This window comes from Phyllostomus hastatus, unplaced genomic scaffold (assembly GCF_019186645.2).
Source record: "Phyllostomus hastatus isolate PE091 unplaced genomic scaffold, TTU_PhHast_1.1 phas_contig_148, whole genome shotgun sequence".
In the NCBI taxonomy this organism is placed as follows: Eukaryota; Metazoa; Chordata; class Mammalia; order Chiroptera; family Phyllostomidae; genus Phyllostomus; species Phyllostomus hastatus.
In genome coordinates this window covers 16,931,802-16,956,102 of record NW_025333607.1, presented here as the reverse complement: position 1 = coordinate 16,956,102, position 24,301 = coordinate 16,931,802, and the positions used below count along the sequence as shown (strand labels likewise).

At 50.9% G+C, this 24,301-nt stretch overlaps 1 protein-coding gene across 9 annotated transcripts in view; it reads right to left on the bottom strand.

Moving 5' to 3' along the window:
- ESRRG (estrogen related receptor gamma) overlaps positions 1–24,301 on the bottom strand; it is a 508,248-nt gene that overhangs the window by 413,582 nt on the left and 70,365 nt on the right. Inside the window, exon 1 of one of the 9 annotated variants that reach the window (XM_045861567.1) lies at positions 5,224–5,326. The exons of 7 other annotated variants lie outside the window; for them this stretch is intronic. The gene's annotated coding sequence lies outside the window, so the exon portion shown is untranslated. Of the gene's footprint in view, positions 1–5,223; positions 5,327–24,301 lie in introns of those variants that run through there. One more of the 9 variants, XM_045861608.1, reaches the window with a different exon arrangement.

Sequence of the window (24,301 nt, the reverse complement as noted above, 5' to 3'; positions counted from 1 at the left end):
GTTCCCTGGTGTAAGCCTTAGAAGGTACTGTGGAAAAATCTAGAGATAAGCATCTTAAATCATGGTAAATTACACATTGCATGCTGGTGGCTCGGTCATGGGAAATTATGAAGCTACGTGATGTCTCATTTGTTGTGCTGAAAACAAATGTAAATAAATTACTGGGAGAATCTCATTTGCATTTAGAAATTCCTCCTGATGCATGACACGACTACCGATTTTTTTTAAAGATACTTTGAGAAGAAATGCCACTCATGAAGCCCAGATCATGCGGATCAGAGTGCGGGTCTGATCTGGTGCGGAGTTTCCGAAGTGAGAAAGGCCTGTACCTCCACACCAGGAGAAACACCCACACCTACCCACACCCCCATCCCCTCCATTTCTCACACACACACACACGCACACGCGCGCGCACACACGCACACAGAAAGGGACGCGAAGCTCACACGTGCTTCCCTGTTTCTCATGCCCCGTCTATAGCTCCTCAGAACGAACCCACCATCCTGGGCTAGCTGCTTGCCCGGCACTGGGGATGGTCTGTGCTGAGCCACTCACACTCACCCCATTCCACCCACGGCAGCTGGCGGGGGTTACTGGGACAGAATGGAGTTTGCTGGCTCCTGTAGGGATCGGACCCAGGGCTGATCTCATTAACACTCTGCGTGGACCCACTGAGCTGCAGAGCCACGGACGCTCATTGACTAGGAACTGGTCATCGAGCGCACAGACGCCCGGGGCGAGGCGGCAGCTGACCCGGAAAGGCAGATATAAAATGCAGGGGATGGATGGGATTTGAGCAAAAACCTTGAAGGGCTTCGGGTCTGGGGCGGCTGTTAGGCCTGCTGCCATGCGTCATTTACCCGGCCCACCTCTCCACGACGCCATTCCGATAACCCAGGGCGAGGACAAGGACGCACAGAATGGAGGTGCGGTGCAGCACACGGAACGCAATGAGAGGAAACCAGGCTGGCACTTAGCGCAGAGTTTTGAGAGCCACGCTATATATAGCCTGAAAAGCTACAGCCACAAAGGATCAGACTTGTTTCTGGGGCTACCACCCTGCACTGAGCGTCCTTTGGGTACTATTGTCCCTTCCGCATCAGACGCATCTGATGGGGGTAATCCACCCCCACCGCCTTGACCTCTAAGGAAGGGCCTGGGGCTCCACCTTTTTTTTGCTCTGCACCTGGGACATTGCAGCCATTACATTTCTTCCCCTCTTTTTTTTTTTTCATTTCCCCACTCTCAGGAGATGTCTCAGAAGTTAAATTTTGCTTTCTACCCCATGGGAGTGAAATACACCCATTTCCTAAATAGGGATATTAGGGGGTAATGGGCACATTCTCATCCTTGCCCTCACCCCCAGCAGAATATTTACATAAGCCGGAAGAGGTCTGAGAGTTTATTGGTTAAGGGAAAAATAAGCAGGCCATGAAATAATTATTTTTCATTGTGCCCTGCCAAAGCCGTTCAGCCAAAGGCTAAATGGAGCTGCCATTATGATCATTTGAACTGTGGAGCCAAAAGCTGCTGCTGCAAAGCATCCCAGCTGTCCTACATTTTGTTCTGATGGCTAGTTTTCATTCTGGCTCAGACCCTGCCAGGAAAGAAAGGCCCTGAAATAGGGGGAGGAAGAGCGGCTTTATCCAGACCCGCGTCAATTACAGATTTAGGGCCGTTCGGAGAGCTTGATCGTTAGCAAATCACTTCCTGGAACTGTTCGGAGAGGATTCCATATGCAGATCGCAGGCTGCTCGCACGCACACGCCCAGGCGAGGACATTAAAAGCTAAGACTTCCCAAATTTACTGATGGTCATTTTCCTTCAACGCTGATGGTGCTTTGTGGCAAATGAGTTCTTCCCAATGGCCCTTGCTGCTGGGAGGCTGCAGCGACACTGGCTTAATGGGGGCATCGACCCCGTGTTTGCCTGGCACCCTGACAGGTGTGTCCAGTGTCCGTGGGAGCCCGTGACCCAGAAAAGGGGCTTCGGGACGCCGCGTGGACCCTGTGCAGAGCGGCACCCGCAGGACCTGGAGCAGGCCCCGCCCGTCAGTCACTCCACAGCAGGCGTCGGAAGAAGGGAGGAAAGGAGGCAGCCAGGGCAGTGGCCCAGTGGGAGGAGTGTGTCCAGCGTGTCGCATCTTTCAATAAAGCATTCCGTTTGTGTGTCAGGGTGGACACACTGCAGGAAGCCAACCTAGGACCAAGGCACAGACACTTGCCAAGTCGGCTGTTTTTTAATGAGTCGTTACTTCCCTCTACTTTGGTTGAGATCCATTCCCAATGGAGAAAAGAAGCCAATGCAGTATTTCAATTTAATGCATCATTCCAGCAAAATATACACTGCTTGTCTCTAAAGGATGCCCTAGTTTTCCTGTAATTCGCCATTCAATACATTTTAGGAAGAGGAACCAGCCGTGATTGTACATTAATTCCTCACAGGCCAGTAAGGCCCACCTGCCGGGTGTGAGGGCAGCTGGGTGCATGGGGAGGCTCTGGGAGTCCCTGCCGACACCCGTCCTCTCGGCGTCCGGGAAGAGCTTCCCAGAGCCTAGGCTGACCCCCACCTCGGCTGGGGCCGGTTGATTTGTCCTGAACCCGGTTCCTCGTTTGGGGACAAAGATGTACTAAAATCGCCGGTGACCGTGAGGGTCAGTTTTTGCCAGTTCTTGGACCTACTTGAAAGGAAGGCAGAATCCTTCAGGGTTAGATTTATGTACTAGCCGTTACAATGTAAAGGTCATCTTCCACCCACCCATATCCAAACAACTCTGGAATTCCCCTTGGGGATCATCACAGGAGTGGGGACTTCCTCGGCCTAGTTCCGCTGTAACATAGTTTACTCCTCCACCCACTCACCTCCCCGGCCTCTGACCCTAAACTCAAAGTTGCAGGTGAGGAACTGGGGTACTCACCCTCCCAGAAATTGAGAACCCATAAATGGTGAAAACCATCTGTGTCAGAACATTAGCTCCCCCACTGTCCGTTAGGACCAGTAAGTTCCAGATCAGTGTGTGAAAAACCCCCAGGTGGGGTGAAGGGGAAGGGGGTGAGCCATCTTTCAAACAGAGATGGCCGCCAGAAGATACAAAAGACATCACACACCTGAAAGTTGCTTTCGGAAAACAGAATGGTTTTGCAGTTAACAACAGGGCCTAACTGTATGTGATTTTCAAGGACATTTGAGAACTCTACATACTCAAGGCTAGGACACGTGGCTTGTCGGCATCATGGGGGCTTCAGGATGCCATCGTGGGTTCGAGCCCAGGAGGGGCCTTTACGACGGCCCACTCCACACCCAGCCACGTGGATGAGACACGAGCGTCATTCATGCGCCAGCGAGTGCTATTTACACTTGATTCTTAATCTCTGTCTTCTTCCCTCTGCCCTGTCTTTCTTTGTCTTCCTTCCCATTTCTACTCATCCACTTCGATCTTTATCATCTTTTACTTCTCCCTAACTGTGCTGTAGGTCTTCCTTCCTAGCAGCAACATTACTACCACTCCCACCACTCCCACTCCCACCACCATGACTGCTACCATTATCACTACTCCTAAAAGAATAGTCCAGCAGGAGTAACAACAGTAACTCCACAGACTTCCACAGCAGGATCGTGTAGGAATCCTGCACGGAGGAAGGAATCCTGCACAGAGTAGGAACTACTCTGAGTGCTGGGACATCTACCACCTGGCAGACTCTTCCCGAGAGCCCTGCGGGGTAGGTGCTATTATATTTCCATTTTACTACGGATGAGCAAACTGAGGCATGCAGAGATCAGGTAACTTGCTCAAGAGCACTCAGAGGATCAACCGCAGAGCTGTACTTCAAAGCAGGCAGGCCTTGCTGGCAGCCATGGCGCAGACTGCCAGGACCGCTGAAAGCTGTCGGGTGTTTACCACGGGCCAGCGGTGCGCTCAGCGCTGTGCGACCACTGTCTCACCCCCGCCCACTGCCCCATGAGGCATTTAATGGCGCCCTTCCCACCTCGCAGGGGGCAACAGTTAGAGAAACACGCCCAAGGCCCTTTCTCCCGGAAGCAGCAGCCCGGACGTGAGGTAGGTCAGCTGGAGGTGCAGCCAGGACTTCCAGCGTGCCCCGCCTTCCTCCTGACCCTGCTGGGGACCCACACGGGAGAGGCCTTGAGGACCAGGACCGCCAGGTCGGGCCTGGGGTCTGCACTGTCATGAAGTTCAAGGGAGTTTTTGGAAATCTAGGAACCAGGGGAAAGGCATCCGAGGGGTGCTTTTGTTTTGTGAAACCAAGACAAGAATTGTCTAGCACGTGTTCCTGCAGAATGACTTTGCCGGTTTCTACCGTTAAAATAAAAGGTCAGTAGGGAAATGTCAACTTTTATTCATTGTGGCCCAAAATAAATCTTTATAAACATCCTAAAACGCATCCGCCTGGGGCTTTTGGTTCAAACTCCTGGGGTAAATCAATATTATATGTGGAAGAAGTATATGCACAAGAAAATGAACTCAACTGCTTGTGGTCAGGGGCTGAGAGAAAGCAAAGAGTGTGCAGAGATCATTGAAAACTCCGTTTTAGTCATTTGCAAATGCTAATGTTTCCCTACCACCGACTAGCTTGAGCTCTCCTTGCCCACACTCTTGTGCAGGCAGGTTCAAATGCAGCCCGTGTTCACACTACACAGAAACCCAGGAGCAGGCCACTTGATGGGGCAAAGGGGAGAAAACAACTAAATAGCTGTTTTCTGACAGCTGTTTCTATGAGAGAAGAAACAGCTGAGAAAGGGAAATTCCTGTAACACCACAAAAGTCAGAGCTCCAGCTAAGAACAACCTTTGCCTCCCGTTCCCCACGGAGGGGAGCGCACACGGTCACTTAACCACTTGCCTTTGGTTTCCCGACCTCTCTCATCTGGCCCGCGGGGCCCTGCGGGACTCCCAGCCACTCGTGATCCAAGTCCCACCTGAGCGAGAGGCGTGAGCAGAGCCGTGAGACAGCCACCACTGCACCTGCTGACCAGACCCGCTCTGGGACCCGGCCCGGGGGCCCCACGAAGCGATGGAGCACCTTTCCCTTTCAGGCAGAGACAGAGATGCAGAAATGCTTCCCTGCAATTACATTCAGCAGAGAACAAGAACCCAACCGGTCCCCCTCGGTGGAAGAACTTGCAAAAGGCATGAGTTTAAAAGATGCCATTCATTCAGTGTTCATTAGAGAGCCTGTAAAGTACACAATCACTTAAGACTACTCACTTCTCCCCGAAGAGTGGTAGGTCCAGGGAAGGCCGGGCCGCCAATGAGGAGGAGATTAGGCGGCACCCCCGCCCCGAGGTCGACCGAGACGGCGTGATGTTTTACATGTGATAACACGTGTGGCTCTCCGCTTGGGGGAGGCTGATCCCAAGTGCTATTAATGTGTAGCCTTTTCTAGCAAACCTGCCTAAGGGATTAGTAACCCCCCAAAAGTTCCGTTGAATATTAACTGCATTAACTTCGCCAGCTGCAAGGTCCTGCCACACACGAACCGCCCCCGGTGCCTTACGGATGACTTGCTTCGCCAAAAACATTCCACACCGAGCGCCGCTGCTGGGAAACTGTTCTCTGTCAAAGGGGAAGCCCTTCCTGCCAACCCTGGCTGAGACCCCCCCCAAAGAGCCCAGGCTGGGCTATGAATGGTCTTCCCCCACAGCTAGAGTTTCTCTGGCCAGGAAGCACCCCTTACTGTTCTAAATTGTTCTGTAAACCAAGTCCCCCCAAGATTATTGGAAAAGCTGTATCTTATAAAGCAAGACTTCCAAAGTTTCCATGTAAATTTTTTTAATAAAATAACCCACCATAAAGGTCACATGGGTATCCTGTTCCCAAACCATACTGTCCCCAAAATCAGCTTCCTACTGACTCTAATAATTCTGGAAAAATCACAGAGGACTATTGTATTACTATCTCCAGCCCCCCCAAAAGAGTGAATAAAGCCTGAACCCACACAATATGTAGAGGAAAGGCTGACCGATCTTTGCCCGACGACAGGCACCATCTTAGAGGAGATGACCTCCTTTCTCCTTAGACTCTAGCTCCTTGTGACACGCATTCTCCCGCCTCCCAGGCCCCTTCCAAAGAGACTGGGTGTCATCAGAAATCAAGCTAACTCTCGAGGCCTGCAACATTTCCCCCATAGCGCTCTACATTTATTTGCTCCTGCCCGTTGGCAACGCAATTCTGTTGTCTAGGAATGGAGACACACAATAGATTTTAGTACCAAAACGGGAACTGGAACTGCAAGCAGAGAGGTGCAAACCACGCCGTGGAGCTGGGGTGGAAGCTCCATGGAGAAGAACGAGTTTCACGGCCACGCTGCTGGAAGGCGCCTCGGACTCCCCGTCGGGGCACAAGCCCGGGTGGCGGACCAGGTCCCTGGTCGGGGGCGTGTGGGAGGCAACTGAGGAATGTTTCTCTTGCACATCGATGTGTCTCTCTCCCTCTCTTTCTCCCTCCCCCCTCCCCCCTAAAAATAAATAAAATTGTTTAAAAAAAAGTGTCACTCACACATAATCATTGTGTCAATTTAGCCTTTCTTTAGTCTCCATGCCTACATCGAGGTTTTCTATACTTAAGATTTGGGAAGAAGAGCAGGCGACAATCCATTGATGTTTATCCTCATTTTCTAGAGGTTATAACAAGAATCACGTTTCAAAGGATGAGCAGGTATGACGTTGCATTTCCCTCTGGGTCCCATTCCTAGAATTTCTACACGGTCTCCACACCCCTGTCACCTCCGTCGGTGTATGTCCTTTCTCTCCCTAGCATCCATACAAGGAGGCAGACCTCGTGCAAAAGCTTCTTAGTTCAGCCTCTCCCCCCACTGCCACGCCACCCCGAGGTCTGGAGGGACTTAAGAGCTCACGGAGGAAGTGACTAGAGGAGACGTGGCCCTCCACTAGGAGGCTGGCTCTACAGCAGGTAGACTAGGAGACGGAAACTTGGCTCGTACGTGTGCAGGAGTGGGGATGGGAGACGCATGCCCCGCCCCCGCCTTCTGAGGACGGACTGACCGAGATGCGATGCCCAGCTCGGGGGAGGCCTGAGCGTCTCCTGTTCAGCTCAACTTGGAGAACTGTAGAGCCTCTATTAAAAGTAATCCCTCCCAGGAGAAAGGTGAGAGAAATGTCTGCGTTAAACAGTCTGTCTTAGGGAATCAACTTTCAGGACGCAGCCCTCCCTAATTCCCCTTAAATACACAGCTTTTCTGACAAAATTAAGCTGGCAAAAAATATATTTTCCAGTTTCTAGAAACTTGCATGAAATGTCAAAGAAAGCACCACATACGTGTAGTTCATGGGTCTGCATGCAGGCCGCACAGCCGAGTATCCATACGTGAGTATGTCACCCCAAGGGGTACGTTCAGCTTGTGGGTGACTGTCCACCCTCTGGCCTGCATCCTGCTGGAACTGGAAGGGCCACCTCAGAACAGCTCTCCCGCCCAAACACGGGCGCTGGCCCCGAGGGCCCTGCTCTCTGCAGATCAAGAGCTGCACCAAAAGCCACACCAGCCATCTCCATACTAGAACCCTGAACCCTTGGCCCTCCAGAAAAATCTCTCTCCTGCATTTCCTCTTCCATTCAAAAGTAATTACGCATCGCTAGAGCCCAGAGTTGAAAAGGAGTTCTCTAAAATACCAAGAAGAAGAAGAAAAAAAGAAGGAATTAATGCTAACCCCTACCTTTGGCACGCTGTAAGACTTCTGGCCCTGACGTACCTGTATAAATAGAAAGAACTAATTGACTACAGAAACGCCCGTGGGCAGCTATGTACTGCTAATGACGAGTTCGGCTTTCGCGTGATTAACCAGCTGGTGGGGCACTGGAAAAGCAGAGGGCATGAAATAATAAGAAAAATGGATTAGCAGCCCTCTTTCAAAGTAGCCCATGAAAAATTCCTTTTTTCTACTCACTAACTTGGCAACTGACCGTAAAAGACGATCAACTTGAATGGCCTACCAGGAAACGGAGCAGCCAGCCCCCTTGGCAGCTAGCTGGCTGCTGGTGCCTTTAAAATTCACCACGTAGCACAGTGCAGGTAAGAGAAGACACCGGACATCTTCCCAACTGATCCACTTAGACCGCAGGCCCTGCCAGTTGTCATGAAGTTAATTTTCTGATATCTTGCGCAGCACATTATATATCAAGTTCAAGACCATGCCCAGGCTTCGCGTCCATTCAGTTTTCTCTCTGGAGCGCTCTCTGCTAGACCGCACTTGGCTTTAACTCCTGCCAGACCAATTCATTAAGAAAAAAGGGTACAGTCTTGAGCCAGAATATTTATACACTCGACTCAGAAACAATCTATTCTAAGGGACATTTTCCCCAGCTAACTGCACTACAAGGCTTCCCTATTCATAAAATTCTTTAGCTGGTCTGCAAGTCCCTTAAGTGAGGAGAAAGAGAGTCGGATCCAAAAAAAGAAAAATGCACACTGCCTTGTAAAGAAAGAAAATGCCCGAGGCGAGGCAGGGGTTTAGGCTACTTCCAAAGCAATGAAACTTCTCTTTCTTCCATTTGCTCAGATTACACAACTAATATTTACTCAGCCTTAGCCCAAGGGACAGGCATTTCCCAGGCAAAGAAAAGAGAACCACCAATCCTTGGGATCCTTGCCACCACAGCAGCGCTGGCCCCTGGGTCCCCTGTTCATCTAGAAGCGGCCTAGCTTGTTCACCGTGCAGGAAGATGGCCCAGAAGTAGTGCACCGCAAACACACATATGCATGTGCACGGGCACAAGCAATGCACACACCAATGGCCACGCAGGCAGTCTTATGTACAAGTGCCCTATCCAGGTGAGCAGAGCACAGGGTTCCCTGCTCCCCTCTTCTCTGTGGCCACAGACGACACCCCTGTTCCCAACCAGACTCCTCACACGTTTGCCACAAATCACAAGCAGGACCTAACACTGAGCTCTGCGAAGAATCAACACGTCGCCGTGACCAGAAAAGTCAACGGTTTCCCTGATGACCCCCAGGCCAAGGGCCGTTCCTGTCGACTCCACAGAGCGGGGAGGCACCGCCGTGCGGAGGGGAGGCCACTGGCCAGTCCAGAGAGCTGAGCTCTGCTGCTGAGCTGGGCTGTGTGATCTTTCCCAACTGCTCAGCCTTTCTGATCCTGCGCTTCAGTATTTACGAAAAGAAGGGTTGGACTAGCTGACCTCTAGGCTACGCGCCAGGTCTACGATCTTCACTGGTTTCTTCCGTGCGCATTGACGATGAATGGATGAGAGCAGTTTGGCTGGAGATGCGGCAGAGATGCTCCAGAGCTCCGCCACCTGAGGCAGCCATCGGCCACCCCCAGCTGGTACCCACCTCCAACGGGACTAGCCCGGACTCCAGAGGTTTCCACCCCCAACGTGCAACATGCAATAACCCTTTCACAACCTTCGTATCGGTTACCTGTTGAAATAGCAATATTTAGGATACACTGCGTTGAATAAAATGCATGAGTAAAATTAAATGTGCCTGTTTCTTTTTACTTTTTCAGCGCGACTACTAGAAAATCACTGAAAAACGTGACTCAGTTACCTTTCCGTGGGACAGCAGCGCTCGCTCTACAGGAGAGCGGGGCCAAACTGGGCCCGCAGCCTATTTCTGTATGTTCTACAAGGTAAAAAGAGTTTTCACATTTTCAAAGGGCTGCTTTATAAAAGGAGAGAGGCTGTGTTACAGAGACCACGTGTGGCCAGCGAAGGCTAAACCATTTACTGTATTTTGCAGAGAAAGTGTGCCGACCCTCCCTCACGCCTCTCTTTGCAGGGTTTGGGCGCTATGAGTCATGCCCAGCCTTGCACGCGGGGCCAGAAAAATCAGGCTCGGAGAGATTCCCCTCCCATCTCCATAGTCCCGCGACTGTCCTAAATGCGGTGGAGAGGCTCAGAGGAGAAGTCGAGAAGGAGACAGAAGGGGCAGCACCGACCTGGTGCCGATTTCCCTGAGTTAACCCCAGCGGGAGAAAACCGCCACCTCACAGGTCCAAGTTTCCCTCCAAAGGGGACATGAAGAAGCTTGGCCTGGGGAGGGGCATGTGACAACTTGAACCGAAAATTATAGCTTTGGGGCTGGGGGGCACCTAAAGTATGACCAACTGTCCCTGTTTGCCCAGAGCCGAGGGGTCCCTGGAATGTGGGACTCCTTCGCACGCTACAGTACAAACAGAACCGTCCTGGGCAAACCAGGATGCTGCGCTGGCCACTTTAAATTTGAACAGCGAGAACTAGGCTGCTATAGTATAGAGAGGGTGCAGTGTGAATCACGCTTTTTTTTTCTACAAGGAAATTTGCCTTCTTTAATAAAGCGGCATGTTGAATTTTTGCCTTTTCTACTTTTTATTACCTTTTGGTTATTGAAAATTAAATTTTCAGTAAGTTCTGCAGTGACCACACAGCCCTTTCATTTTGTGACCCTGGAGCGACTCCCCTCACTGCCCGGGCCCCCTTGTTCCTCTGTGAAACGTCCTGCGGACTCGGGGCTCTCTCCCCGGGGACGGCTACTGCAGGCTCAAACCGCGGACTTCAAGAACCTTGAGGGAAACGAGGAGTCTCGAAGAAGGAGGCACGCTCGAGTCAGGGTGACTCGGGCAGCAGAGCCCCCTCAGATGGATTCCCAAAACGTGAGTGACGCTGTTCAACACTGTCAGTGCTTGGAAAGGAGAAGAGAACGGAGCCCAACCAGACCCAATTTCCAAAGAAAAGGGCACGTCCTGATACTTCAAACGCATAAAAGTTGCATGTCCCGTATACCTGACCCTTCACGGTGACACTTTATTGTCATCTGTTTCATTATTTGGGGGTGACTGTTTTGAAACCCATGGGTTAAATGAGTGTACGTATCACTTTCCCAAATAACAAAACTCGCCAATGGAATTCCCCTTCCCCCAACCCGCGTGGAGATGTCCCCGATGTTTAGGAGGAGACGGTGTCATTCATTGCATATTAAACACACATGCTCTGTGTTTCATCTGGGACGCTCTCTGGTGCAATAATTGGTCCCCATTGTTACATGCACAATTTGGCTGCTCAGATGCAAAAGTAAAACCTCTTAAATAGTTATCTCTCCTGCTAGCCGCAGACACAGATGGTCCCCTGTGGCCACATGCCTGTAGCAACCCATGACTAAGGCTTCCGGCAGGCGCGGAGGGAGGGAGGGGACGGGGGTGCACCGACGATCCTTTATTTATGTTGGAAATACACCCACAAAACCTCGTGAGCCTCGGCAGAGTGCAGTCCCCAGTGAGGGCCCTGCCCGGGGTGCAGGCAGCTCAGGAAGGGGCGGCGGCCGCTGCCCAGCACAGAGAAGTGTGAAAGAAAAACATCCCTTCTGCATCAAGCCCCTCCCCCCGGCCCCCCCCACACACACAAGGAAGCCTCTGGTCCCCTCTCGCACTGCCAGGTCCCTGCCCTAGACGATGCCCACTGTAACCCCACATGCCCCAGAGGTCACTCGCCGTCATCACCTGAGCTACCCACAGGATCCCCCAGCCCAGGGAGCTCAGCCTGGGGACAGCTGAGGTGGCTTCGGAACACCGAAGACATTCCCGTGGCTCTCGCATTACTGAAATTCTCCCTTTTCAACTCTGAAACCCTTTCATGCAGAAGTCGGACTCGGGATGTCTTTTCTGTTATTGTTCCGACACATGTCTTTTTGAAACTTCTTTGTTCCCCTTGGTCTGTCTCCAAGGCCGCCGCTCCTGAGCCTGAAGTTCAGACAGGCCTGCAGGGACTTTCCTCCCCAATTCAGCTGGGTCGCAGGCACGACCGGGGACCTGGCACTGTGCGGTGAGCGGCCTGCTAGCCACAGAACAATGAAACATTGTTCTGTCCTCCAGGGTACTGACATTTGAGCCGCTGAGACGGGGACAATCGCTGCTTCCCCTGAGACAAAAGCCAACTTACTCGGTCCAAACCGTTTTACTACAGCTCAGCGGAGACGGGAGCAAGCTCCCGTCTTGCAGGCGTGGAGCAAGGCGAGTGGGCCGCAGCTCACCCTTGCCTCCTCCTCCCCCGCAGGTGCCGCTCCCAGGCTCCGGGAGCGCAGCGCAGGAAGCGGGCTGCAGGCGCACGGTGTCACAGCAAAGGGCGCCAGCGCCCCGCGGCTCCAGCGGGCACCGGCACGTGCAGCAGAATGGGGCGCTGTCCCATGAACTAGAGGGTCCAGAACTAGGGTGCCCTCTGTCACACGGGAAAGAAATGGAAAATAACAACTTCTATCTATCTGTAAATTACTTCGTTTTTTAACATGTCCAAAGTATACTAACACAGGTCTCTAGTTCAATGTCAAAGCCTCCCGGTGACTGAAGCACATGATAGCGTGGGCTAGTCCCGAGTTCGGATCCCAGCTCTGTGACCTTGGCCAGGTGTCCCAAGGCGCCCCGGCGTCAGCGTCCTCATGGTCCAAGTGGCACTAAAAGTCTCTCATTAGGCCTCATTAGGACTGCTGTGAGAATTACATGGGTGACTTGTGGAAAGTGTTCTGTGCACCTGAATCTAATATAAAGTTATATGTCAATTATATTTCGATTTTAAAAAAGTATTTACCAGAGAGCTCATGTACTTTAAAAATAGTGAATAGCTATTGTTACTACTAGTCTGTTTTTAAAAAATCCTTGCCTGGGGATATGTTTATTGATTTGAGAGAGAGAGAGAGAGAGAGAGAGAGAGAGAGAGAGAGAGAGAGAGAGAGATAAGTGTCTTAACCAGGCACTGAGCCCACAGTCTAGGTGTGTGCCCTGACCAAGGACCAGGCCCGCAGCACTTTGGTGTACAGAGCAATACTCCAACCAACTGAGGCACCCGGCCGGAGCACTAGTAGTTTTAGTAAATATGTAAGAAATCGGAAGTTGAGGAATGAGGTCAAGGTTACTTAGTATGCCAATACAGAAGCAGGCCTGTGTTCTTCGTAAATTACAGACCATTTTCTGCACAAGGCCAACCCCTCCGTGTGTCTCTGCCACAGAAGTGAGATAAATATAGAATAAAAAATCACCGGGCCCTGCAATATTTAACAGGATGTTTGGGTTTAATACAAAAGTCAAAACCTCGGCTGCAGTGGAAGCTCCAGTGGTTCTGTGAACAAGTCATGAGTGGGAGGCAGAGCTGTTCCGAAGAAACGCTCAAGTGGGTCCCAGAGTTCAGAGACCGAGGGCTCGCTCCCCTATTTGGCCAGGCCGCGGCCGTGCCCCGTGAGGAAGAGGCTCGTGCGTGGAAGAAACGAGTCGCCAGCATCACGCGCAGTCCCTACCTCATCCTTCTCTGCTCCGCCCCCCACCCCCCCACCCCCCGCACTGCCAGGCTGCAGCTGGGCGCCTGAGTGCACCCTCCCTCTGAATCCCAGCTGCGAAACAGGCCGCCGGGCGAAGCTCTGCTCCGAGGTCGAAGGAACCCCTTCTTCGCCCCCCGCCCGTCGGCCACTGGCTGCGCTCCTCTGTAGACACTGCTAAGCCATCGACAAAGGTCTCGAGGAGCCTGCCCCTGCTCCCTGACGGCTAGTACTTTGCTTCCGTTTTACCTCCGGCCTCCCGAGATTCCTCTCTCCTCCCCGGACTGGGTAGATATTTAACATCCCCCCGCTCCACTTTTTAGAAAGACTATTTCCACTACTCCCGAAGTTTCTAAGTTTTCAGATTTAACGAAATCCACTCCGGGTTTCCCTTCAAAGCATGCCCATGGGCTTTACCCTACCGATTCGTCCTCCTTTTCACAAACCTCCGGCGTGCTGTCGAAGCTGTATGCCTTGGCGTGTTCTGTTCCTCTGTCACCCATGTGAGCGCCTGCAACTGGAAGACTGTTTTCCCAGCCCCGTTTCCACGCCTCCCGTGCGGTCGGCAGTGTTCTGCTCGCAGAGGGACTGACTGACGGGAGCACATCAGCTCTAGTCTTGGTAGGTCCTAGTCTTGGTAGGCTGAGCACCACGGAAACACGAGGAAACAAAGATAAACACCCCCGCTCCGGCTGGTGCAGCTCAGTGGACGGAGCGCAGGCTATAAACCAAAGGGTCGACGGTTCAACTCCCAGTCAGGGCACATGCCTGGGCTGCGAGCCACGTGAGAGGCAACCACACATTGATGTTTCTCTCCCTCTCTTTCTCCCCCTCTTCCCCTCTCTCTAAAAATAAATAAATAAATCAGAAAAAAGGTACGCATCCCCACACAGAAGAGGAGGAGGGAGGAGAGAGGAGAAAGGAGGTGAGAAACAGCAAGAACTACATGCTTCGGGCTGAGGGCGGGGCCTCTCCCGGACACACACAGTTGCCCTCGGATTCTCAGCCTCTGTTTCACAAGAGCTGTGGTGCTGTATGGCTTTTAAAACTTCGGACTGGTGATCCCAAAACGGGTCATCGAAGACTTCCAGTCAAGATGGTGAGGCAGGAAACGAATGGGTCACATGAGTAGCAGAGGAACAGATTTTAGGGCTGGTCATGAGTGACAAAGGCACAAGGCTGGTGAGTCCACAGTCCGTCTCTTCGGCAGCTGTGCTGGGGAAGTTCTGAGTCACCGCCTTGTCGCCTGCCCCCAGTCCAGTGCAGAAGGGAATCGGGAGGACGCCTCCGTCTCCGTGACACTTGCCTGCCCCAGAGGAGGGAATGTCCCCTTCGTCTTCCTTTCATCTGCCCTCGGATGGAAAGTTTCTGACACTGCTCCAATTGTTTACCTCGTCACTTTGGGATTTAATAGTATTGTAATGTTATTGCTTTACTAAACTTTTATGACAATATGTGAGAAATAAAAAAAATTGATAAGTTTTTAGTTTGGGAATATTTCAGGGTTTTTCTATCAACCCTTAAACTTTCCCTGTCCGGTGAAATATCCTCACAATTCTAGTGTACCTTTAACCTTCAAAAAAAATCCTGAGACCATGATTTGATTGTGCAAAAAATGTGAATTGGGAAGGTTAGGAAATTTGTCCAAGATAAACACATGATCAGCAGGCCTTTGGGTTGAGATTGAGACCAAGCTAGTTTGACTCCAAACCCTGCTCCCTCTACCTGCACTAGGTATGCCGTGGTACTCAACAGATGCTGCTGGCCCTGCTCCACTCAACCCAAAGGGAGGCTCAGAAATTTTCTAGGCTTGAAGGAAAGACAATAGCAGATCAATTACTTCAGCGCAAAGCATGCTGAGTCTTATGTGTAGCTTCCGGCAATACAGCTCATGGCCTTACAGCGTTTTCAGTCGCTGCCTCTACACTGGGCACCCCCGACAGCTACAGCTGTCTCCTGTGTTAGCTTCTGCCCTCCCTCTCTGTGTTGGCTTAATCCTCCGTACTGAGTGGGTGCTTAGTGAAAGCATGAACAATATTCTTGTCTTTCTTATTAAAAAAAATGAAATCACAAAGACCCAGGGATCTCTAGCTAAGAGGCGCCATCATCAGAAACACTGAATAACGATCACAGCCACCACAGTGGGGGAGAGTAGCAGCCTACAAGCTGTGCCAAAGCCCTTTTCCTCATCTGATGCCCCCGTCACTCTGCTGACAAAGGCAGCAAACGCATTAAATCCTTTAAACATTCATGGCAAGTTGGTCTAAAGGTAGGGCGTTTGAAAGGTTGAAAGAATGTCTCTGTGCACACTGACACACATAAGCTCACATCCATCCGTATAAACACAGTGTCTGGTTTTTAAAGGAACAGGCTGAGCAGAGACTTGAAGTGGTCATTTCATCTCGTCGATCCTGTTTATGACAGTCAAGGCTCTGGCTCAGTGCAGGTGAGCTTCGAGGAGCACACTTCCCATCGTCGGCTTCTCTGGAAGAATCGGTTTGCACGAGTCCTGTGTGTGTGTATAGTTTTTGTTTATTGTTTCTACTGTGTTTCCTCCCTGGAACATCAAGTGGTCAACGGGCACCTGACTGTCCCCAACTAGCTGACAGACTCAAGTGCCACAGCTAAAGCCCTCACCTGCTTAGTTTCCCACAAAACCTCCACTTTAATTAGAGTTCAATTATTGGTCTGAGAGTACATGTTCTAATTTTACTTTTTATTTTAAATCTTGCTTTGGCATGCAATATCCTTTCTACATTCTTTGAGAGGAAGAATGTTGCTTGTCCTAAGAAAGCATTAAGGTTATATTCGAAGCAATGCACCCAGTGGCTGTTAACTGACACTTCAGGATCTGGAGTCAGTGAGTGCCAGGGTGGAGTCCGGTCACACGACTACGCTCTTGTCACCGTCCGGTGCTCTGTGACAGCATTCCATTGGGAAGAAGTCATCCTTTCACTAACTAGGTGGGCTCCTTCTAAGCCCAGATGTGTATTTCTGCTTTGATAAAATGTAGAAGTATTTATATTATGGGTGGCTATTTGTTTTTCGTGAATCACTCAGCTATACAGTATGCTGAATGACACATAAATATAGAAATTATGGAAATAGAGAAAGCCTTTTACGCAGTGCAGATCCGGAGTTGCTAAAATGAGTGGCTGAAACTTCTCTCTAGGGTGTCATTTAAAACCTAACCTTGTCCCCAATTATGAGTGACCACCCGTTTCTTTGATTCCCGAGAAAGGGGGGCCCCACCATGCGGTGCAGGCCAGAGCATCTGCTGGACAGGCTGGAGGCGCTCGCCGTGGGCAGGGGGTAGAGGGGAGAGACAAGAAATAACCCATGCACACGCATGCACCTATAGACATTCGAGTGAGCACGTGCATGCACGCACATGCACGCACACGACTGAATGCGCACACACGTGCGAGTGAACGTGCATGCATATAAACACACACGGACCCACACACGTGCACACACATGTGAACGCACGCTCATGCAGACACAAGAGTGAACAGACACAGGCAGACACGTAGGCACATCGATAACCGCCAGCGGCAGTGGGAAAGCACACAGAAAGGGGGACCCCAGGCCCCTCTTCCCGTGCCCCGCAGGCCCCTTCTAGAAGGCGCACACGCAGTACTGGTGCAGGTGTCGGCAAACAAGTAAGTTTAGGGGTGTTTCTAATTATAAGCGTTTATAGCTAAAATTAGAAACCCAATCTGTTCAATTTTTTATTTAAAAAAAAAAGAGCTGTCCAAAGGGGCTGATGTCAATGAGCACAGCCCACAGGCTTTGACCTGGCTGGGACCGATGGCTGTGACGGAGCCAGGGTGGCCGCCCACCAGCCTCTCCTCCGCGCCGCGCCGCGCCGCGCCGCCCCCCGTGAGGCCTGCCTCGCAGGCCCCGGAGAAGACCGCCATGGTGCCGTCCCAGGGTACCACACGAGGCCACCTTCTCGGGAACAGGACGGCGACTCCCCCATCGCTAGGGGGCCTGAGCGAGGCCTGCTGTCCTCATAAACACACCCTCGCAAACTCCTGTTTCTCCTTTCCATCACAAGTCCAGTTCAGATTTAATGCCAAGCATGAAGCATCCCTCAGCATTCAACAAAACAAGAGTAAAAAAGAAACGCCACCATAACCTATGTATGGATAGATGCACCAGTCCCGACATCCATTAAGAAATTCACCAGAGAAGACAAACTTTCTCCATCTGCGGGGAAGTCACACCACATTCCAGTTCAAGACACGGCGAGGCGAGCAGCCCTCGCCAACTGCAGCTAAATTCGGCCTCGAAGATGCTTTCCATAAACGGAAAGGAGGAAGCTGCGTTCAGTCTCACAAACAATATAAAACCACCAGACCCACCCCGAGGAGAGTGTGTCGTTTTCGAAACCCATCAATAATAAATGAACAGGGCGCAGCTTAGCTGTAGTTAACCAAAATCCCCAGTCACGCTTCCTGAAATAAAGCCCATCACTGTCGACCCTGCGCAGTCTTACCGGTGGCCAAAAAAGAATCGGGTGACAGTAGTGTTACTCAATGCTTTTATTAAAGAGCCATTATCTTAACCCGGAGTTTTAAATTCAGCTATTTTTGTTCTTATTTTCATTACGCTCACATTGAGCCAGCTTTCTCGGGCGAAGAGGCAAAAGAATAATGTTTATGTGCACCCACATCCTGGCTCTGAAAAACACATATAGACAGCAATTTAAGTCATAATTCTAAAGACAAAGTGCTAATGTTCTTTATATAGCTTGCGCCCATACAGGATCAAAACAAAAAGGAAGAGCTGGGAGCGGGGAGCTGGAGGTTACAGGAAAGAGGGGGAGGGGGCTTCCCTGGCCACTCACCCCGCACCCCTGAGCAACAGCTTCAGTCGCCCTGTCCCTCTGCTCACACCAGCCCCCACCCTCGAGTTCTGAATGAAAGGAGGAAATACCAGCTTTTACTTTTACTTTTCTCTCTCCAATTCCTAGAAAAGATATCGATAGCATCCAGTCAAAGGCAAAACCAAAACACGCCGACACAACTAGAGAGGCTTTGACTGTTGCACCTTGGCTCATCTGTCTCAAATTGTGCCTTAAATACTCAAGGCTCAGTCAGTCCTCTAAGAACACAATCATCACCTCTGCAGTTTGCCAAGCCAGGTGGCAGACCTTGGATGTGGAAGTTCAAGGCGGCCTCCCCCGCCCTCCCCAGGATGTCCAGTAGCTCCCTGTGCAATCGTTCTGTCCGCTGGCCGCCGTCCCTTTGGCCGCGTGGGAATCCCTGCCCACGCTGGCCTCTGCGACCGGCCACTTGAACCTGCGCCCCGCACCCTCACTGTCTCGCTGCCCTTTCTGAACCGCAGGGCCCCTCACACCCCTATGCTGACCTCACGCAGCGGAAGGGAGCCCCAAGTCACTTCTGAAAAGAGACACAGTCACGGGTGACAATGGACAGATAAAAAATCCCCGTCTGTTTTCATATTTTCTGATTGGCGCTTAAAAAGTAAAACAAAAACCCAGCTCCACGGGAAGATGGACTTCCTGCCGAAAGCCTTGGGAAAGAAACAGCCACCAGAATAATTCACTGGCGCTGGGTTGTTTAAATCCCCGACGGGCATTACTTAAGAAGCTGGGAAATCATTCAGGCCCGCGTGTACACACAGGCCCGCCTTCGGGGCTGCGCGCTCGCTCGCACACGCGCGCTCGCATTCTTACTAAGTACTCATTAAGCTATCTGAGATATTAAAACTAATCACAGTCGTTTCGCTGTTACCGTTCTCCTCGGCATAAAGAGAAATGAGCCCATTGTCACTTATTTCAAAATCATTCTTTATAAAAAAAATAGCTAATCTCCAGAAGCACACCTGGTTTATTGAAGCAAGCACAAAGATGTTGCACGGAGCCTTAATGTGCTCAGCTGGGAAAATATATTTTTTAAATGAGCATTTGTTAGGGCTTTATTTGCAAATGCAAAACTATCCAAGGCACTCTTTGAGCACGTAGGGATTTTTCATTTCAAAACCAACATTAATATAGGAGGATTCACATCAAACACTCAGGAGCAACAGAGGAAATTAACCCTTGCAGGGCTGTAAAAACAAACGAACCAAAAAAAAAACACACAATATCAGGCTATAGGAAGTTCAAAACCCACGAGACTATTCGCACCCCTGGAGTGCATTCAACAGAAGCATGTAACATAACTCTGTTTCAACAAACCCCCCTGGCTCATATATTTAAAGTGCAAGGGCCTATGAAGTTGACTCAGGCATTAGAAGCGGCAAAACTGAGGAACTGCTGGGTTAAACATTAGAACGAAAAGATCACCCATTAACCACACCGGGGAACGTCCGAGGGAAAACGATGAGGAGTCTGGAGCTTCACCTAATTTTCTGAGACGGCTGGTCTCCACGAGGAGGCACGTGGTTGCCCGTGCAGCCAAAATGGGACATTGGAAGGCTTTCCTGGCAAGGCTACGTGGGAAGGCGTGGTGGCTCCCAGCCATGTTAGCGGGCGTCTCCTAGATACGGGGGCAGGTGTCACTGCTTTTTCCATTTGATCAGGAAACGTAATACATCTTCAAAACAGTTTTCACCCAACTGGTCAGCGAAGTGAAAACCCAGCCCTGGACGGATCTCTTTGCCTCTTTCCCTCAGATGCCATGTTTCCTTTGAAACAGGTGGCTTTCACACAGGAGTCCATGATCTGTTTGCTTTTTAAATTTTTTTTTGGATTTAAAAATAAAATCAAAATATGTAAGTTAGAATATATGGAGACGACTTTCTATTAGGCATCTGAAGAAAATAATATGGCTCTTCTAGACGACAAGAGAACAAGAACAAAGGGCTGGATTCTCCAGGGCTGAAACAGATAATGCCTATGGACCTTGGCCTGACCCGAGAAAGTCAAGTCACGTCTTCCAGAAAAGCACTGTGCCAGGAACCATCAGCATTCTCTGCTGTGCATTCCTTTACAAATCAAACCCAAAAATAGTGCTGATTTTTCTACTTAAATCCCAAATGGATTCTAGCACAATAACTTTTTTAAAAAACTTTTAATTTTAGTCCTGGCCAGTGTGGCTCTGTTGGTTGGAGCATCATTCTGTAGACAGAAAGGTCGTGGCTTTGATGCCTGCTCAGGGCACGTGCCCAGGCTGCAAGTTCAATCCCTGGTTGGGGTGCTTATGGGAGGTAAACAATTGATATTTTCCTCTTTTCTTCTCTTCCCTTCCGTTTTCTCCCTTTCCATTCCCTTCCTTTCCCTTCCCTTCCTTTCCCTCCCTTCCCTTCCCTTCCTTTCCCTTCCCTTCCCTTCCCTTCCCTTCCCTTCCCTTTTCTCTCCTTCCCTCCCCTCTTCCTCTCCCTCTGAAAGCAATGAAAAAACTGTCCTCTGGTAAGGATTAAATGTTATGTCCACATAGCATCTAGCACAATATCATATGCAAAAGAGATGGTCCATGAGCAGGTGTTGAATTGACTGACTGAGTCGACCTGCAGGCATTAGATTAAGGAAGTCATTCTAGTCCAGCACACGCAAATTATGTTACAACCTTTCACTGGCTATTTAATGCCTCCCTTAGGCCCAAGTCCAACTGTCTTCTAGTTGTTGAGCTCCTACCTCCATTTCCAGCTCCACTGCCCATCAACCTTTTTGGCCGGCATTTGGGGAATACAATGATAATAAAAACAACAACAGTTGACTGTTAAGAGTTAGATCTTTGGAGCAAAACAGAATGGGATCAGAATGGAGGTATGCGACATCATTGGAAAGAGACAAAACTATTCCCTAGTAAGAAAGACTTCCTGTACACTGACTGAATGTATTCACTTTGCAAACGAAAGCTGAGCCCTTCAGAGACGAGGCGGAGTGAGGGACCAGGGGCTGGGCCGTGGGAGAGAAGCCAGCGGACACACTCGTCACCTGGTCTCACTGCACAGCCTCTGCCTACAGGGAGGCGGTGCCATCCAACTCTCAATCATTTGATTATTCTAGTGATCACCCTTCTGACATCATACCAATGAACCTCATCGTTATGATATTGTTTCCCACAGAAATACCAGATTTTGAGCTATAAATCTCTACATCCTACTGGTTTACGAGATATCTGTGCTTAGATGTCTCATAAGAACTTTAAATTCAGCATATGCGAAAGTGGGCTAGTCACCCCAAAACAATTCTTTTTCTAGTGTCCTGTGTCTTCACAAATGGCATCACCATCCATCCATGCAGACCAGAAACCTGAGACCCTCGCATTCCACCAACTCACCTTACTTAACTGAGCACCAAGCACTGCCAGTCCCACCACCTAGACACTGTCCTAATCTATGAATGTCTCTCCACCCTCATTATCATCACCCAAGTCCCAGTTACAAATATCCCTCTTAGCAAACCTTGTTCTTACTTTCAACTGGGAGCATATTTTGGAAATACTATATTGATGCATTAAGTCATAACCCTTTGCCCATATCCATTTCCATGGCTGAGCCATGAGGATTACTGTCCAAGCTAGCGAGAGTCTATGGGCATGACCAAGGACAACAGAGCGCTCAGATGGGAGTTTCAAAGCTGACCTGCTTGACCTCTGTAGCTGAGTAGAAGCCTCTAAGCAGAGCCTTGTAGAGAGCAAGAAAGGGCACTGTCAACTCCATAGTAAGAACTTTTTCTTGGCTTTTATGCTACATTTTAGTGTTTGACTATAGGCCAAGAGAGAGAACAGAAACAGGACTAGAGGTAAGAACTAGCCTGCCTACCTTTCCAGCCCAGGCTGTTAGGGGAGGAAGCTGATGGGCAGAGACAGCAGTAGTAGACCATGGCAGACACGTCTTGACTCACATCTCTGGGCTGCAGTGATGAAGCAGGTAGGCGTGTAAAAAGTTATCTCCGCAACCTGAATACGGGGAGCCCCAACTCCTAACCAGAAGTAACTCAGCAGCGTAAAGGTGAGGAGACAGGGAAGGCAGAGAGGAGGCCCGAGACTTGCTCCCTAGTTGGTCCCTTGGCTTCCGTGCAGTACAGAAGGATGCAGGAGGTCCCCGTGCTCCGAGGAGGGACAGGGACAGCCACTGATGATGCTGGCTGGGGCACCAACCAGAGGCCGGGCTGCCAGGAGGTGGGACACAGCGCTGGACTTCAGGCAGCCGTGATACAACAATTTCAGAGACAGCTCAGGTGCAAAGGAGGCAGCAAGGAGGGTCTCCAGGCCCCACCCAAGCCAAAGGAGAACAGATGGTGAGTTCACTGTTTGGCAGCAAATGGAGGCGGGACAGCCGTGCCCAGGCCACAGTGAGGTGGCATTCCTGCAGAGGGCAGCATTGAGCCCAGAAAGCCAACCAAACACTGGGACGCAAGTACCAGGCCCCCCTGTCCACCAAAGTCCCCAGCAGGGGAAGCTCTCCCGGCCCACCAAGTGCCATCCTACGGAGGACAGGGGTGGACAATCCTGACTGAGCAGATCCCTGAAAGGGATCATGGGAAATAGAGGAAAATGATTTTAACCGGGAAGAGATTAGGACAGAATGTATTTCCTTGCTGCCCACTAAGTAGGAACTTCAGAGTATGAGAAAACTTCCAGCCCTGAGACACACTTTGGCCCTCCTGTCCACGCTCAACCTGTAGCCCGCGTGGTGTCTTGACAATGCACATCTCATTATGCTGATTAGGAAACTCTTCCAAGGCTTTTCTTTGCCCACTGGCTAGTGACCAAAATGGTTCATGTGGTGAATAAAGCCTTCCTAACGGTGTCTTCCCGGACTCTCCACCACCCACCTCCCTGCGGCATTCTGGTTGCAGCGGTCCCCCGAGTTTCTTGTGCACCCAGAATATTACCTTCAAAGCTCTTTTCTCCTTTTAAATTCTATTCATCGTGTAAGTCAGAGCCCAACCATCTCATCCCCAGACAGGCTCCCTCTGATCAGAATTCTAATTCGTGAGAAATGACAGGTTACCCACAAAACTAGTTTCCCGGCCGCAGGATTCTTGGAGCTATCTCCCTGTCTCGTGACTCTCTGAGGAGGAGGATGGAGCAGACCCCGAGTCCTAACCTCACCCACCTGGGACACCCCCTCCGTCTCTCAGGATCAGCGCCTGCAAGGACTCACGTGGGCCACGCAGGCCCATTAGATTCACCAGACCAAGAATCATGTCTCCTCGAAGACCAAGGAATCACTCAGGTTAGTAAGGCCTCTCGAACAAGGGAAGACCCACTTCTCCCGTGGTGGGAAAATCCCCTGCTGAGCTCCTTTCGAGGAGGTGAGAAGGCAGTGATACGGCCGTGGAGGGAAAAGGGAAGTGACTGGTGTGGCCCCAGAGGTCTGGGGGCACCTTAAGGAGTCTGCCCGAGTTGGGCTCTCCTGCCCGCCCTGCTTCCGGCACCACCCCGCCCCCCCACCGCCCCCGGCCCTTGGCCCGTCACCGCAGCCCGGGCTCCAGCACCTCCTTCCCATGCCACAGGCTTCCCCGGCGCTGGTTCCCATCTAGAGTGGCCGGCCAGTGCCACTCGGCTGCCCTGGCAGCCGAGGAAGGGGCCTCCAGACAGAGGGGAGAGCCAGGGTGGGGCGGGAAGGAAGGCAGGAGCGGGTCTCCTGCGCTCCCGTCTGGGAAGGATCTGTGCTCGGGGGACGAGGTGGCGTGCTCTTGGGGAAGTACTGAAACCCACAAAGAACAGCAAAAATATGAGCAAACCTCCCCTGTGATGATTTATGGCACTCTCTACCTAGAGCAAGCGCCACTGTAAGTCAGATGTGCTTGAACCCCATTCAAGAGAACTTAATAACCGAGACGTCAGGGAACCTTATTAGAAGGCAATCATACCTATATGATCCTCTGACCCAGACCCCGAGGACCGTCCGTGGTGACGTGCCAGGATGCCTGAGCCAGGGGGTGAAAGAGAACTTCTGGCAACCGGCTTAATAAATGGATCCTTTGGCCCAGGGAAGTTGCTGAAGTAGTAAAACTCAATGCAGTCCAACAAAAAATTAGGTTACACACGAGAAAGATCTTGCCCAGAAAAAACTACATTATTTTTCATTAGATGGGACAGACCGCGT